An 18950-nucleotide genomic window follows, 5' to 3' on the forward strand; every position below is an offset into this window, starting at 1 on the left:
ATCCCCTATTTCAGCACGACTTAAAAATGACTAGAATATATATAGTTTTTAGAAAGTATTTACTTCTTGCAACTTATATTACAAAAAGTCAGTGTTCATTAGCCTACTAAAGTCTACCAAAATTGTCCTATCAATAGCCCTGTAGCACTGTCTTCCAGTTGTTTATCGATTTGCTTGATCAGACACCAGTAACGTCTCCCTTGTGAGACTTATTGTTACTGTTTTTGGCATATTGAATATGCCACGGGTAACTTGCCAGGCTCTGCCATGTGGGTGAGACACTCTTGGTAGCTTACTGGGCTCTCCAAGAGGGACAAAGGAATTGAACCCTGATTGGCCGGCTGCAAGGCAAATGCCCTACCTGCTGTGCTATCGCTCCAGTCCTGGGGGAGATATCATGATCACAAAGTCCTATCAATAGAACCTATAAAATAAACACAAACTAATTCTGAGTAAAATCAGGAATGATATAATAATATTAAGTTCGAATAAAGTAACAATATCTTATAAACAGTGACCAAATCAGGAAGAGAGGCAGTGAGCATGTTGGAAGGCTGGGAGCTGATGAATACAGATGCAAACAATGAAATGAGATGAGGTCTTGTCTATTTCTTTGAAAAATATCATGGGTATCCTGATAGGGACCACATTAAATTTGTAAAGTGCTTTGGAAAGTATTGCCATTTTGATAATGTTAATTCTCCCTATCAATAAGAGGGGATATTTCTCCATTTCCTGGTGTCCTCTTTTATTTCTTGAAGTAGTGTTTTGTAATTTTCCTTGTATAGGTCTTTCACCTCTTTGGTTAAGCGGATTCCAAGGTATTTGATTTTCTGAGGTACTTTTTAAAATGGGATTGTTTTTTAATGTCTCTTTCTTCTCTTTCATTATTTGCATATAAGAAAGCCACGAACTTTTGGGTGTTGATTTTGTAACCTGCCACTTTATTATATCGACCTATTGTTTCTAGGAGCTTCTCTCTAGTGTCTTTAGGGCTTTTTAAGTATATTATCATATCATCTGCAAATAGTGATAACTTGATCCTTTTCTTTCCTATCTGTATGCACTTGATATCTTTTTCTTGTCTATCTGCTATAGCCAGGACTTCCAGTACTATATTGAATAGGAGTGGTGAAAGCGGGCAACCTTGTCTTGTGACTAATCTGAGAGGGAAGGCTTTTAGTTTTTTCCCCCATTGAGAACGATACTTGTCATGGGCTTGTGGTAGATGGCTTTGACTATATTGAGGAAAAAGGTTTCATCATAAACGGGTGTTGGATCTTGTCAAATGCTTTCTCTGCATCTATTGATATGATCATAAGGTTTTTATCATTTCTTTTATTGATATGATGAATTATGTTGCCATGGCCTACCTCTATGGCAGGCACTTTTCTTCATTTTCTGTCTTTGTCTCTCTGTCTGTCTGCATCTCTGTCTTTCTGTCTGTCTCTCTGTCCTTTTGGGCGTTGTAGCTTGCAATATTGTTACTGAAAAGCTATTGATATTTTACCTAATTTTAACACTCAGATTCTGTCCAGTGATCATTCCCAACTACTATTGCTACACTGGTCTCTTCTCTATCTTTCTTACCCTCTGACCCCCCATATACTTGTGGTTGATTCCAACCATTGACCAGTCCGTATTTTCCCTGGCAATGGATATTAGTCTTCTACTAATTTTTTAAATTTAATTTTATTTTATTTTATTAAATCACTGTGTGGAAGATTACAATGCTTTCGGGTTTAGGTCTCAGTTATACAATGCTGAAACAACCATCCCTTCACCAGTGCCCATATACCACCACCAAAAAAAAAAAAAACCCACACAGTACACCTCCCATCCCGCCCCCCCCACCCCCTACCTTGTAACTGATAAGTTTCATTTTACATTCTGTTTACTTTGGTTACATTCAATATTTCAACACAAACCTCACTATTGTTGTTAGGAGTACCCCACTAGATTCAGACCTACTGTGAAGACAAATAAGGTTTTGAATTTCTGTACTTTAACATAGTCTTCTACTAATTTTATACCACAAATAAATGCAGTCATTCCGTATCTGTCCCTCTCCTTCTGACTCCTTTCACTCAGCATGTTATTCTCCATGTCCATTCATTTATAGGCAAATTTCATGACTTCATTTTTCCTAACAGCTGCATAGTATTCCACTGTGTAGGTGTTCCATAGTTTGTTTATCCATTCCTCTGTTCTTGAGCACTCAGATTGTTTCCAGATTCTGTCTATGGTGCTGCAGTGAACATAGGAGTTTCCTAGACTATTTTATATGATCTCCCATTTTCATCTATTATTTATTTCAACCAAAATGTGTTTTGAAATGTACTCCAAAATTACTTTTATTCTTGTTTTCATATTATAATGTTTTGCAACTCTTTTAAATTAAATCTCAGGTGATTTCTTCTTTATGAATTTTCTACTTTGTTTTGATTCACTATTACCATAAATGTTTGAAGACCTCAGTCTATATCTATTTGATTGTACTTAGCTTATCTGCTTTTCTCCTCTATTTCAGGATCAATATCACTTTTAACTTATTTGCACATAACCTCAGCTGACCAAGGTGGTTGATATCTGGTTGATATTAGTTGATCACCCTCTCTATTGTAGGCAGACAGAATGAGTTCTGGTTCAGACGTAAAATAACTTCTTGAGTACAGACTCTTACTTCCATTTACAAAGGAGGAGGGGCAACTTATTCAAGGTCACAGTGTCCTCAGGATTTCATCACAGTCTTTCTACCTCCATGATACAGGACAAGGACATTCATGAGACTCGTGATCTGAAAGAAAGTCATAAGAGTTACTCAAAATGAACCCACAGAATCTGAAGAATTTAGAACCTGCCTAATTTAGAATCAATTTTTAGGATTCCTGTTCTTTTCTCTTCGTTGAGTTTATCTACTTCTGACACATCTTTTGTGAGTTTTTGTAACTTTTTGATGTCAATCATGTACTCTACAGAGTCATAAGACAGTTCTAAAAGTATGCTTCCTATATTGCTGTTCATCTAATTCTCCTGGTACTCATGCCAGTCAATACAACTTGTTTGAGATAATCAAGAGACCAGGGAACAATTAGTCAGAAAGCTGGTATAGTCAAGAATAAATTACCTTTATGACCATACACTGGAGCCATCACAAAGAGTTCTTTTAATGAGAACATAAGTCTATTTGTTCTTGTTCATTAAATAATGTCTATGTGGATGTGGGCTGTTGGTTTTGTACAATACCTTGCTTTTGCTTTTACAGGTCAGAGTAGAATTTTTCCATTCATAGAGTTATGTGGGTCATTTGCAAGAGAGGATAAACTATATTGGTCAGTGTATCATCATTTCATGGGCTTGGAAAGTACATTAATCTTTTGAAGGCACTTTGAATTTTTTTGTTAGTTATTTGGCCACATGGTATAATGGAAAGTTTATTAAACTCGACTTTAGGAGTCTAAACCTTTCTCTCAATAGTTTATGATCTTGTTAAGTCATTTATCTTTTGGATATAAAATAGTCTGTGGCATATTATGCAAAGTTTTTCATCATAAAATATCATACTATGCTGAAAATATGTTGATTTTAAATTATAAAACTTCAGTTTATAAAATATAGCATAATTAGGGAAAATTCTTATTGTGGAAAATATTCTAATTTCCTGGTTTCTCAGATATTGACATATGTGAAATAATCCTTTATCAAGAAAGTGTATTCAGTGTTATTGATTAAAACCAAACTCTAGAATTTGTTTGATGGCATGGGTTAAGGTATGTATGTATGCTTCTATTATATTGCTCTACAATGAACAAATACATATCTCTGAATATAAAATTGCTTAAAGAACAATGTGGCTCCTCAGTCTTCCTAAAAATTTCAGTCTACTAGGACATAAGAGTGAGTCAAATTAGTAGTGAAAGAAAATCCAATTACAGCATTTTTTAAAATTAGGAATTAATTATTTTTGAATATTGTCAACCTTCCTCCAGTATTATTAAACGTATTTATATTTAGATATATCTACACATGCATACATGGATACATATCTTTATGTACGTATATATTATGTCATGCTGAAAAGTATAAATATACAAGGCTATAATTTAACACAGGTTGCATGTATACTTGATTTTTATCTTTTATCATTTAATATGTTCATAGTGTACTAACTCTAAATATGCAATACTGTTCCAATCATTTTAATTGTTAAACAGTAGTTATCTCTTTTCCTTGAGTTCTACTATGGATGGCAGTTAGTTGGTTTTTATTTGCTTAAGTAAAAATATGTCTAATAACCCATTTACACACCAGGACAAAGAGTTTTCTCAAATTAGGCCATCTGTTACTTGTTGTTTGCACTTGGACAGATCGTTGTGTACGTTAAAAATTTTCATTTACTTAAGTATTGTGGAGAAGCGCATTGTTGAGTCATCTGGTCATTACATATTTAGTATTTTAGAGCACTATTACAGTGTTTTATAGATTAAGTATACCATTTTGCATCATCACTAGCAATACAAGAATAATCCTTCTCTGCATACTTTTGCAGCATTTTGCATTATGAGTATAACAAATAATACCCCAGCTGTGCTCAGGGCTTTTTACTGGCTCTGTGCTTTGGGGTAACCTCTGGCAGTGCTCAGTATGTTGTGCTGTGGATGAAACCCAGGTCAGCTGTGACAAGGCAAGAGCCTTAATACCTCTTCTGTATCTACAGCCCAGTATTCTTATTTCAGCCATTTCCTTTTTGTTTTTTTTTGGGGGGGTCACACCCATTGACTCACAGAGGTTACTCCTGGCTCTGCACTCAGGAACTTCTGACAGTGCTCAGGAGACCATATGGGATACTGGGAATCAAACCTGTGTCGGCAGCATGCAAGGCAAACGCCCTACCCGCTGTGTTATCACTCCAGCCCCTTATTTTAGCCATTTTCTAAGTGTGTAGTAAAGTACAATTGTGGCTCTCATTTTCTTAAATTTAAATTTTATTTAATATTATTTATACATGGTTAATGGTGTTGAATATCTCTTCATATGCTTTGGTATTTCCATATTAGGAAAAATGTCTTTTGCCTATTTTCTGAAAAGATTCTGGTTGTTTTCAAATGTATGGTTTGTAAATACATGTTCCTATTGTGCAATCTAATTTTTTAGTTGAAAACAATTTTTTTCTCTGGGGCCTCGCTCAGCAGTGCGCAGAGCTTACTCCTGGTTCTGAAGTCATGGACACTCCTGGAAGGACCATACAAGGTACCAGGGATAGAACCAGGACAGGCTGTGTGCAAGGCAAGCCCCCTACCCACTGTACTATTGCTCCAGGCCCTAATTGAAAGAAAAAAATTTAGAGTTCTTTGGAATTAATTTTATTGCAGTAAGTTAATACTTTATTATTTGGTGATGTTTCTTCCCTTTACTTTGTTTTAAAAAATATTATTGAATCTCTGTGAGATAGACCCTTACAAAGCTGTTCATGATTAGATTTTTAGTCATACAATGTTCCAATACACATATCTCCACCAGTGTCCTCAGTTTCCCTCCCATCACCCAAGGCCCAGCTGCCTCTGTGGTGGGTATTCTTCTCTCTCTCTCTCTCTCTCTCTCTCTCTCTCTCTCTCTCTCTCTCTCTCTCTCTCTCTCTCTCTCTCTCCCCTTTGGGGCATTGTAGTTTGCAACACTGATACTGAAAGGTTATCTGGTTTACCTCTTTACCTATTTTAACACTTGGTTATTATCCAGTATAATCATTTTTAACTATTATTCTAATTGAAAATTTTAAATAAATTTTCCAAATTTATGACAAATATTTCTGGGGTCTTAATAGAAATTATATTAAACCTATAGGTTAATTTGTGTGGATTTCCTAAGTTGAAGCTAGCAAATGATGAAATTTCCCTCATTTAAAAAAAATTCTTCCTTGATTTTTCATCAGTACTTTAAATTTCTAAGAATCAGAGATATAGTAGAGGGATTACAGTGTACAGCTTGAAAGCAACCACCACTGGTTTACTCACTAGCACCCAAAGTCCTCAAAGCATGCTGAAACCCTAGAAGATCCCTGAAACCATCCAGTGGGGGCTTGGGGATTACTAATGCCACAGAACCCCAGTAGTTCCACATGCTCTGGCCCTGCCACTGAACTGTTGTCCAAGTTGACCTGGAATAATCAGAACTTACCCCAGGGCTCTGGAGTACTGCTTGGGAGTCCCCTCCCCAATAAAATAAAAAATTAAATTGAAAATTACAGCAATAGATCCTGTATTTACTTTTCTCAATATGTACCTAAGAAATCTAACTTTCTTTAGCATGACTATAAACGATAGTATGATTTTGATTCTTTCCAAATGTGAATTGTTAATATATAGATGTTATGATAGTAGCACTGTAGCACTGTCATCCTGTTGTTCATCGATTTGCTCCAGCGGGCACCAGTGTTGTCTCCATCATGAGACTTGTTGTTACTGTTTTTGGCATATTGAATACACCACGGGTAGCTTGCCAGGCTCTGCTGTGCGGGTGGGTTACTCTCGGTAGTTTGCTGGGCTCTATCCTGTGACATTGCTAAATTCTGCTATTTCTATGGAGGCTAATTATGTTGATTATCTTGGTATTTTTCTACATAGATAATAATGTCACCTGGCAATAGGAACAGTTTTCTTTCTTTTCCATGTGTACTTTATTCATTTATTCATTTTCCAATATAGTGTTAAATAAGAGTGATGAGAGCAGACACTTTGTGGGTAATGCTTTAGTGTCTTACATTTTTGTCATGTTATTTGCGGGATTTTTAATAGATATCCTTTATCAACTTGAAGTAGTTCTCTACTCATACTTTCCTCACAATTTTTATCATGAATGAGTGCTAGTGTTTGCTAATACTTTTACTATGTCAATTGGTGTGATTCTATGATATTTCTTTTTTAGTAGATAACATTGATTGATTTTCTAATGTTGAGCCAATTTTGTATACTGGAATTAACCCTGCTTAGACTTGACATTTAATTCTTTCTATACATTGCTGGATTTAACTTGCTAATTATTTATAGTCTATCTGTGTATTAGGTTCATGAGCAATATTTGAAATTTTCTTTTGTGTACTACTTTTCTCAGATTTTTATATCATAGTAATAGCTATGCTATCGAGCAATAGCACAGCAGGTAGAGTGTTTGCCTTGCACCTGGACGACCTGGGTTGGATTCCTACATCCCTCTTGGAGAGACCTGCCAGTACCGAGAGTATCCCGCCCGCACAGCAGAGCCTGGCAAGCTACCTGTGGCATATTAGATATGCCAAAAACAGCAACAAATCTCATAATGGAGACGTTACTGGTACCCACTGGAGCAAATTGCTGAACAATGGGATGACAGTGGTACAGCGCTACAGTAATAGCTGACTCAAATTGTGAAAGATCCTTTCCCCTCTTGTCTTTCATATAATTCCTTTCCTCTTAGTTTCTTTTTTTGTTCCTGGAAGATCGTGTAAAATAAGTTCTGCTTTACAGCATTTTCATGACAATTATTTTTAGGCATTCTAAAACTTCATTTAGAATATCCAATTTGACCTAAAGTTTACTTTAAAAAGACCATTGGAAAAACTATTATATGTTCTAGTCTTACTATCATTGTTATTATTAGCTTGTTTGGGGGCCACACACGATGGTGCTCTAGGCTTTCTCCTGTCTTTCTGTTCAGAGATTAGTTCTGGTGGCTTTGGGGGGACCTTACATGGTTCTGGGGATCAAACCTGGGTGGTCTGGATGCAAGGAAAAGTGCCCTACCAGCTGTCTCATGGGCTTCTCTAGGTTTATTGTTAAATTTTACTTTAGAGCATTACTATAAGATATATGGCATTTTATAGTAATTATATATGCAAGAGTTTGCCTTTATTTTTCTTTAAAACCTCATCTGCAACTATATTATATATTTGAATAGAAGTTTTATCTCTGTTTTCAGGTTATAATGCTTATAAAATACTTCACACAGTAAAAGACTTTATGATTTACTTACTGCATCTGTATAGACTGGAAAAGAAAATATGGCTTCAAAATCCCCATTTACAAAAGTTTTTATTTCTTTATTTTACAGAAAGCATTTATCATAATTTTCATTCTACATCAGATTTTATTGTCCTTTTCTTCATTCCACCTGGAGTAATAGCTATTCTTCACTGTTATGTCTTTAGTGTTCATTTTTATATATTATTATAAAGTGGCATAATTTGTTTCATTTATTATTTTAGTTTCTAAACTAACAATTTTCTAATATTTGTATTAAAAGCCTTAGCTTGTCTTAATATTCTGGCTTTTTTGTTAGTATGCCATTGTTGGTACTTTTATTTATTTTTTTCTGACACTTCGTTATTTTCTTAGAGATATGTCTGCTGTAAGGAAAAAGAGTTAAGACTGGCAAGTGATAAAATCTGAGCATTTTAAACTTTTAATTAGGTGATCTTTTCTCATTTGTGAATATTGATATAACAAATATTAGAGCTTAGTTACTGTTTTGTATAGTTGTGTACTGTTTTGTGCATATTTCTCTTCTGTGTTGTATGTTGTGGCTTTTATGCCCCCTCACTATTTTATTGGCAGGTGTCCAGTGCTCATTTTAATTCTGTTGAAAAAGTGTCTGGATTAATTAATTATTAATTTATCTTTTATTTTTATAGATAAAATTATTATTTAATATTATTAATTAATTTATTGATATTAAAAGATGAGTAATATTATTTTTGTAAATCCTCAGTAATGGCTCAGAAAACTAAACATTCCCAATTATTATTTATGAAAATTTTATTTCAGTTTTTACTTTTTCATATTATTTTATGTTATTTTACCTATGTTTAATTTTTATGTAATATTTCACAATATAGCACAGATTTACTTTGTTTAATTATGAATTGCAATGGTATTCTTAATTCTATTAATTTCAAGGTGATTGTGATTACATTCTTTCTATCTTAACTCTTCAGGTTTGGGGGCACGTGGCCATTACTCTGTGATAGCTAAAGTTTTCCTTGATCTAAATTAGTCATTACTAATGCAGTTTTATCTGTGAAATGGTTAACTTTGTTTCTCCATCCAACAGAGATTAGCAGCTATGTTATTGCTTCAAATTCATATTCATTCACTCTGGCTTCCCTGCAAACTGCTTGATATAATCATAGTGGTTGATATAGTTCATCTTCCTCACCTACCCCATTGATAAAATAAAATAATAAATGAAAGATAGAAGTTCCCACTTTGAGATTATATTTCTCAAAAGAAGACCGTTAGATTTGTCGCTTGCCTTGCCATCTATTTAGAAATGCTGAGATATGAAAACACTTTTGAAAGTGTTTTTTATTTTATACTTTAAAAAAACATTTCCTTTGGGGGCCACACCTGACTGTGCTCAGGACTTAATCCTTGCTTTTTCTTAGGGATCACTCCTGCAGGTGCACAGGGGACCATATTTAGTCTAAATCTAGGGTATCAAACTGAGGTTGGCTATGTTTAGGACAAGTGCCTAACCCCTCTTCTATCTCTCTGACTTTCAAATATTTAAAGTTCTGAAACTACCACAAGTAGTCTTTCCATATACCAATGTGATATTTTTCCCTTTTTAATGATGGAGGAAATTTTATTTTAAAGTAAATATAGAGGTATCACCTTCCCATCTTCAAACTCTACTACAAAGTGGTAGTAATTAAAACAACATGGTGCCCTGCCAGCGGTTGGAGGCTTGCTCAGAAGCCCGCAGGCCCGGCTGGCAGCTCTCAGCCATCTCGCGCACCGTGCCTGACCCCCCCCATCCCCGTCCTGCAGGTAACTGGCATTTCCCCTTGGAGACCCCGCCCCACGCGGAGAAGCTCTCTTCTCGTCCCCTGCCTGCGGTTGGGGGCCCGCTCAGAAGCCCCCAGCCCCGGCTCGCAGCTCTCAGCCATCTCACTCACGTGCCTGACCCCTCCCTCTTCTCCAGGTTAGGGGCGTGTCCTCTCATCAGGGGGCGTGGTCTCAAAAGTGGGCGTGGCCTATTTCTGGAGCTGCGGTCCCTCACGGGGCTGCAGTTCTTTATTTCATTCCATGCATGGTGCCTGGGTCACAATCGGTATAACCTATTCCTTTTAAGATATCTGGTCATCTTAGTCACTATATGCTAATCGTTAATTAGCCTACCCCATCCTAATTTCAAAAACTCTATCAGTGAACCCATCAAGCGCAAAAAAAATCCATTTTAAAGACATCATAGCCCCACATCTTCAATTGAGGCCCCTCATAAGCTTAGGTAGTGTGCCTGACAGTAAAGCCCATAACAATATGAAGAAACAGAGAAAATCCCCACCACAAGGAGAAATGGAAGAGAGGATCTCAGAAACCCCAAGAGGGACTTCCCAGAAATACAATCTCCTCTCAGATAAAGAATTCAGAGAGGAAATCGTCAAGATGGTTCATGAACTCAAAGCAACTATAGAATGAACATCCAATAAATTAAGGGAGGATATGGATGCAGCATTGGAACGGTCCACTAAGATAATCCAGGAAGAAATGAGAGCAGAAATCTCAAAGCTTTCTGCTTTGAGAATCTCAAAGATTCTCAACAAAATATTAGCAAACAGAATTCAACAACTCATCAAAAAGATCATACACCAGGACCAAGTGGGATTCATCCCGGGGATGCAAGGATGGTTTAACATTCGGAAATCAATCAACATAATCCATCATATCAACAAAAGAAAAGATAAAAATCATAAGATCATATCAATAGATGCAGAGAAAGCATTTGACAAGATCCAGCACCCGTTTATGATGAAAACTCTCGCCAAAAGGGGTATAGAAGGGACCTTCCTCAATAGAGTCAATGCCATGTACCTCAAGCCTACGGCAAGCATCATCCTCAATGGCGAAAAACTAAGACCCTTCCCACTGAGAACAGGGACAAGACAAGGATGCCCACTCTCTCCTCTTCTGTTCAATATAATACTGGAACTTCTTGCAATTGCGATTAGGCAAGAAAAAGATATTAAGGGCATTCAGGTAGGAAAGGAAGAAATCAGGCTCTCACTATTCGCTGATGATATTATATTATACTTAGAAAACCCTATAACATCTACCAAGAAACTCCTAGAAACAATAGACTCATATAGTAAAGTTGCAGGCTATAAAATCAATACCCAAAAGTCCATGACTTTCTTTTATGCAAATAGTGAGAGAGAAGAAAGCAACATGATAAAAGCAATCCCGTTCACAATTGTGCCTCAAAAAATCAAATACCTCGGAATCAGTTTAATTAAGGAGGTAAAGGACTTGTATAATGAAAACTACAAAACGCTACTTCAGGAAATAAAAGAAGACATGAGGAAATGGAAAAATATCCCCTGCTCATGGATTGGAAGAATTAATATTGTCAAAATGGGAATTCTCCCAAAAGCATTGTACAGATTCAATGCAATCCCTATAGGGATACCCTTGTCATTCTTCAAAGAAATGGAGCAGGTGCTCCTGAAATTCATATGGAACAATAAGTCCCCATGAATAGCTAAAGCAATTCTTGGGAAAAAGAAAATGGGAGGAATCAACCTCCCCAACTTCGAACTCTACTACAAAGTGGTACTCATTAAAACAGCTTGGTACTGGAACAAAGGCAGAGCAGCAGACCAATGGAACAGGGTTGAATACTCTGACACATCCCCCCAAATATATGACCATCTAATCTTTGATAAGGGAGCAAAAAATGTGAAATGGAGCAAGGAAAGCATGTTTAACAAATTGTCCTGGCAAAACTGGACAGCTACATGCAAAATAATGGGCTTAGACCTCCACCTATCACCATATACAAAAGTCAGATCAAAATCGATTAAAGATCTCAATATCAGACCACAAACCATAAGGTACATTGAAGACAAGGTCGGCAAAACCCTCCACAACATTGAAGATACTGGTATCTTCAAAGCTGACACGCCACTGGCAAAGCAGGTGAAAACAGAGATAAATAAATGGGACTATCTCAAACTAAGAAGCTTCTGCACCTCAAGAGAAACAGTGACCAAAGTACAAAGACAATCTACAGAATGGGAAAGGATATTTATGCAGTACCCATCCGATAAAGGGTTGATATCAAGGATATACAATGCACTGGTTGAACTCCACAAGAAGAAAACTGCCAACCCGATCAAAAAATGGGGTGATAAAATGAACAGAAATTGTCCCAAAGAAGAAATCCGAATGGCTGAGAGGCACATGAGAAAATGTTCAACATCATTAATCATCAGGTATATGCAGATCAAAACAACAATGAGATATCATCTCACACCACAGAGACTGGCCCACATCCCCAAAAACAAAAACAACCGGTGTTGGCGTGGATGTGGGGAGAAAGGGACTCTTCTTCACTGCTGGTGGGAATGCCGACTGGTTCAGCCCTTTTGGAAAACAATATGGACAATTCTCAAAAAATTAGAAATTGAGCTTCCATTTGACCCAGCAATACCACTCCTGGGAATATATCCCGGAGAGGCAAAAAGGTATAGTAGAGATGACATCTGCATTTCCATGTTCATTGCAGCACTGTTTACAATATCCAGAATCTGGAAAAAACCATAGTGCCCCCAAACAGATGACTGGTTAAAGACTGGTTAATACATAGTATTCCATTGTGTACACCTACACAATGGAATACTATGTAGCTGTCAGAAAACACGAAGTCATGAAATTTGCATATAAATGGATCAACATGGAAAGTATCATGTTGAGTGAAATTAGTCAGAAAGAAGCGACAGACATAGAAAGATTGCACTCATATGTGGAATATAATATAATTGAGAAGTGCAAGTTTGCAGTGATGCAATTCCTGGCAGATATTTCTCTTGACTTAGTTACTAAAATACTAAAATACAGAAACCCAAAACCATGAGGCCACTAGGTGCAGCCACTCGACCTCATACCTCTTCATTCTCAGCAATGGAAAACAAATTGTCAAATGCTTCCTTTTCAGCAGGTCTGACTTTAGGGGGGAGACTCTCCAAACAATAATAGTGAGTTTTGTTGAAATATTGAATGCAATCAAAGTGAAAGTAAAGTGAAATTTATCAGTTACACAGGCAATGGGGGGGCTAGGGATGGTGGGGGGGCTAGGGATGGTGGGGGGGCTAGGGGTGTGGGGGGACGGGGTGGAGCTATACTGTGATTCTTGGTGGTGGAATATGTGCACTGGTGAAGGGATGGGTGTTCGAGCATTGTATAACTCATACTTAAACCTGAAAACTTTGTAACTTTCCACATGGTGACTCAATAAAATTTTTTTTAAAAAAAGCATGGTATTGGAATAAAGACAAACCTGAAGACCAATAAAATGGAGTCAAATATCCTGGCATAGGCCCTCAAATATATGATTACCTAATCTTTGATAAGGGACCAAAAAATATGATATGGAGCAAGGAAAGTCTCCGTAACAAGTTGTGCTTGGAAAACTGGATAGCGACATGTAAATAAGTGAACTCTGAGCTCTATCTAATGCCATGCAAAAAAGTTGGAACAAAATGAATTAAAAATCTAATCATCAGACCTGAATCCATAGGTACATGGAAAAAAACAAAGGCAAAACCTTCCATAACATTGAAGCCCAGGGCATCTTCAGTTATTTTTTATTTTTTTAATTTTTGCTTTTTGGGTTACACCTGGCATTACACTGGGGTTACTCCTGGCTCATGCACTCAGGAATTACTCCTGGTGATGCTCAGGGGGCCATATGGGATTCTGGGAATCAAACTTGGTTTTCTGCTTGCAGGACAAACGCCCTACCCTCTGTGCTATCACTCCAGCTCCTCAAGGCATCTTCAAAGATAGAACACTGCTAACCAAGCAAGTTTAGCAAAGGACATTAAACTACATTAAACAAAGAAGCTCTGTCCCTCAAAATAAACAGTGATCAAGATATAAAGACAGCCCATGGAATTGGAAAAACTATTCACCCAATCCCGATCTGATAAGCGGTTAATACCAAAGATATACAAGGCACTGGTAGAACTTTACAAAAAAAAAAATCACTCAACCTCATCAAAAACGTGGGAAAAAGAAATTAACAGACACTTCCCCAAAGAAGAAATTTGAGTGGCTAAAATGCACATAGAAAAGTGCCCTTCATCACTAATTATCAGGAAGATGTAAATCAAAACAACAATGAGATACCATCTCACACCACAGAGATTGGCACATATCAAAATGAAGAAGAACAACCAATGCTGGCAAGGATGCAGGGAGAAAGAGACCCTCATTCATTGCTGGTGATAATGCCGAATGGTCCAGTCACTTTGGAAAAGAATATGAACATTTCTTTAAAAACTAGAAATTGAGCTCCTATTTGGCCCAGAAATACCACTTCTGAGAATATACCTCGAGGGTCCAAAAAAAAAAAAACACAGCAGAAACACCATCTGCACTTCTATGTTCATTGAAGCACTATTCACAATAGCCAGAATCTGGAAACAACCTGAGTGCTAGAGATCAGAGGATTGGATAAAGAAACTATGTCATATCTATACAATACTACACAGTTATTAGGAAAAATAAGGTCATGAAATTTGCCTATAAAATGGATAGATGGAGAGTATCATACTGAGAGAAAGATACAGAAGGAGAGGGGCATATATAAAATGATTGCATTTCATGCTAGGGGAAAAGGCAGCAGAGACAGAGAAGGGAACACCTAGTAGAGAATATTGGGAGGACCCACTCGGGTTGAAAGCCGTGTACCAAAAGTGGACTATAGACCTAACAGGATGGCCACTCAACACCTCTATTGCAAACTACAGCATCCAACAGGAGAGAGAACAAAAGGGAATGCCCTGCCACAGAGGCAGGATAGGGTGGTGGTGGTGGGAGGTATACTGGGAACATTGGTGGAGGAGAATGGGCACTGGTGGAGGGATGTAAACCAAATATAAACATGAAAGTTCATAAGTTTGTAACTGTACCCCACAGTGATTTACTAATAACATTTTTTTAAAAGAATAAAAATAAATAAATAAAATGATTGCATTTATTTATGGAATATTTTTTAAAGTATGAAACTAATACCCAAAGCCATGGAAAACTGGCCAGGAGAACTGGTCAATGGTTGGGAATTACCACCAGGTTGTGGGGGGGGGGCGAAGGGTAGTTATGATAGGAAATGGTCCATTATGACGACACTAGTTGGAAATAATCACCGGACAAGAACTGAGTGTTGAAAGCAGGTAAAGGGATATAGATGATAAACTTTCAGTATTCGTATAGGAAACCATAATGCTGAAAATGAGAGAGAGAAAGAGAAAAGAGAGATGCCTACCATAGAGAATGGCTGGGATGGGGGTGGCTTGAAGGGATGGGAGGGAAACTGGGAACATTGGTGCTGGCAATTTATACTGGTGGAGAGATACAAAAGAATGTAACATTTACAGAGCATGCCCTGCTGGATTCCAGAAGGTAAACACTGAGAATAATGCAATTGAGAATAACCAGAGAGAGGACAATTGGATTAATTACAGCCTTTATTCATGCAGTTGGTTAAAGAATGGTGCTAATTGAGGTCAAGGATGTGGGCTCAGTTCCACTAAGGCCCAGATGGCTTTGCTAAGTTTGGGGGTAAAATGATGTTCTTTTGGCCCTCCATCGCCACCTCACTAATGTGTCTCATTGCTCCTAGAGGAGGTGGAAATCAATCAGAGTTCATGCCCTATCAACAAACAGGTCAGCATCATTATAAAATTCAGCATTCATAATATCTCACGTGACCTTCACACAAAGGAGAAATGTCACTATCACTATGGTATTTAATAACAGCAAGTTTTATTATTAATTTTTGGATCATTTTTCTGAGTGAAACATTTTATAGTTCAGGATCTTCCATTAGCTGAAGTTTGACCAAAAATCATTATAGCTGATATAAAAAGATTGCTTTATTATAAGAGATTTATATTAAGCAATTATGGAAAGTGGTTACAGAGTCATGGAAGACTGTTACTTCTGCATCTGTGGTTGTAGGTCTGCAGTCAGAAGGGCTGGGAGTCAGAAAGAATGAATGGATAAAAAATGGTAAGCACAGAATTTCCACAACACACATGTGAGATGTAACCCATGAAAATAAACTGGAGCCTCTCACTTCCTTCAGACCTTCAACTGCTACAGGCAAGAGAATTGCCTATGACGAAACTTATGCTCTCCAAAACTGCATACAAACTAGCCTGGAATTGGAAAGATGAAGTCTGGCAGGCGCAATAGAAGCTGGGAATTCAGTTTATGTCTCACACCAGCAACACAAGTACAGTTGATATGTGCTTATAAACAACTCGTGCCCTGAACTGATCCTGGAAGTATAAAATGTTCCAGCCTTCACTCTAAATTCATGCAAAACTTCACTTAAGACCCACACTAATCAAAAGACACACAAAGTTTAATATTCTGGAAAACATAGTTCCTGTATAGAGAAACTGATAGCACAAATCCAGATGAAAATTATTATTAGACTTAAAAATTCATTAGTTCCAATGAATATGTATAATATATACAGTAAAAAGTAAAAATACACCTGATATGTATTTATAAACACATCTATGTGAATAAATATGATATAACCACACAAATATCAAAAGAGCCTCTATCAGAAAGAATGATTTCCCAATTTTCTACCAAGTGTCTGAATGTGCAATCTCTTGACTGGGGCAATAGAGAAGTGGGAACAGAGAGGAAGATTAGTAGATTAGTAGAATGGAGAGGTCAGAAAACAATAGACTGGGCCAAATCTAGACCACTACCTATTTGGGCAAAAGTCATTTTTATGGCACTCCAATTTATATTTATTATGTGTTGTATATATTTCCTTTTTGCAGGGGGTCACACTGACAATGCACAGGGGTCACTCCTGGCTCATGTACTCAGGAATTACTCCTGACGGTGCTCAGGAGACCATGAGATGAGACCATGAGTTATGGGATGCTGAGAATCAAACCCAGGTCAACCACATGCAAGGCAAACACCCTGCCCACTATGCTATCGCTCCAGCCCCTGTTGTATATATTTCTTTCTCACTTCAAAGATAGTCTTGGAAACCGAACAGAGACTGAATGACCTGTAAAGTCTTAAATATTCACTGTTTGTTTGTTTACAGAAAAAGTTGAATATAAAGTTCTAGTTCAGGCTGTTCTATTGACCTCTATAATTCTAAAACATTCTCCTAATTTCCCATACTTCTGATCAGGTAGGTAACAAAACAAAACAAAATCCTCTTTCTACAAATATCATCCCCATTAAGCTGATCATTTTTTATGCAATATTGAAACCCCTATATTGGGATAAAGGAAAGCTTTCAGAAGCATCTAATAAAACTGCCAATATACTACCAGGTTTTACATGTTCACATTAAAAACAATTGATGTGATTCCATTAAACCAATTAATTAAGTTCACTTAGTGAATACAGCCCTGAAGAAATAATACAGAAGAGCAAGTTGATATACAGGGGTTTTGTTAGTTAGTTTAAATCTCAGAGCCTTGCCTGAGTTTAACAGATCTGTCTGCTTGAGAAAAAGAGGCTTGAGATAACTATTCCTTGTGACCAATTAATGAAAAATGTGAAATGGAACACAAGATGATTCCATGTCAAAAGAACACCCAAAAAAATCTTTAAAAGGGAGCTGGAGCAATAGTAAGGCAGTATGGCATGTCTTGCCAATCTTGGACCAGGTTTTGGTCACTGCCATCCCTTACGGTACCCTAAACACTGGTAGAAGTTATTCCTAAGTGCAGAGCCAGGAGTAAACCCTGAGCATTACTGGGTGTAACCAAAAAAAAAGCAAACGCATAAATAAAAATAAACAAAAATCTTAGAAAATGTTTTGAGGTATCTTCAGATTCAAACTTTCAATGTATTTTATTTAAATATATCTGGTCTAAATAAAAGCAGTCAAATCAAGGTTTTAAGTCTTATGCCCATATTTTAAAGGGTGATACTTGAGAGCTTCAGTTTTATGCAACTATTGATTCTATTGGATCTTTGGTGTGTCTGGCTGGTTGATCCATCAAGTCAATTCTTATTTTTTTTTATTCTCATATTTTTGTTTGTTTCCTAATGAATCTCTCCCACTAGAATCTTATCTCTTATCATGTATGTAACATGGATCCTTATTTATAAGCCTGAATTTCTTTCTATAAATGATAAACCTTAGTAATAAGACATAGATGAAATCTCGGGAGTGTTTCCTACAGGGGAATTTCAATTCACTATGAGGCTAACAACCTAGTAAATGTAGGTTATTTCTCAAGGTCTGATGGCCTAAAAAAGTGAGTAAATGTGAGAAAACAGAAGGTCTTAATTTAACTATTGCAGGTGCTATTTCATGCGGTTAAACAGATTACCAATAGCCATTTTGTAAGCAAAAACAACTGTTCATGTTACTTGATATATGGGGCTCTGTATGTTTGTGTTGAGATTGGAATAATGATGCATCCCCAGGATTTGCAAATCAGCCAGAACCTTCGGCCTTAGTTCTTGCTATCTTTGTCAATGTCCTATTTCATACACTAAAATTTCTGTCTTTGAAACAAATGTATGTTGAGCAAATGTTCAAAGCACATGAAAGAATCTGAATCACACATAAATGGGGAAACATGCAATTCCAAGGAAATGAAATGCCAGAAAGCCACTAAGCTCTCAAGAATGCAACACTTAATCCAAATAATCCAAAAACAATCTACTTGGCAATCTAATTACATTTCCTTAGGAGGAAGCGGCAGTCGTGTTTTTTACACTTAATTGCTTCTCTTTTATATGTTTGTATTGTACTCATTTCTGACTCAGTTCCTAATTTAAAGATTCCTTGTAATATTTGATTTAGCTTTCCAGACGAACCCAGAGGATTATACTTGGATTCACACATAATAGCACAAATAAGATGTTATTTTGTATATGTCAGAACTGATGTCTGATGTCAGTTTCTAGAAACAA

This window comes from Sorex araneus, chromosome 1 (assembly GCF_027595985.1).
Source record: "Sorex araneus isolate mSorAra2 chromosome 1, mSorAra2.pri, whole genome shotgun sequence".
NCBI classification, from domain to species: domain Eukaryota; kingdom Metazoa; phylum Chordata; class Mammalia; order Eulipotyphla; family Soricidae; genus Sorex; species Sorex araneus.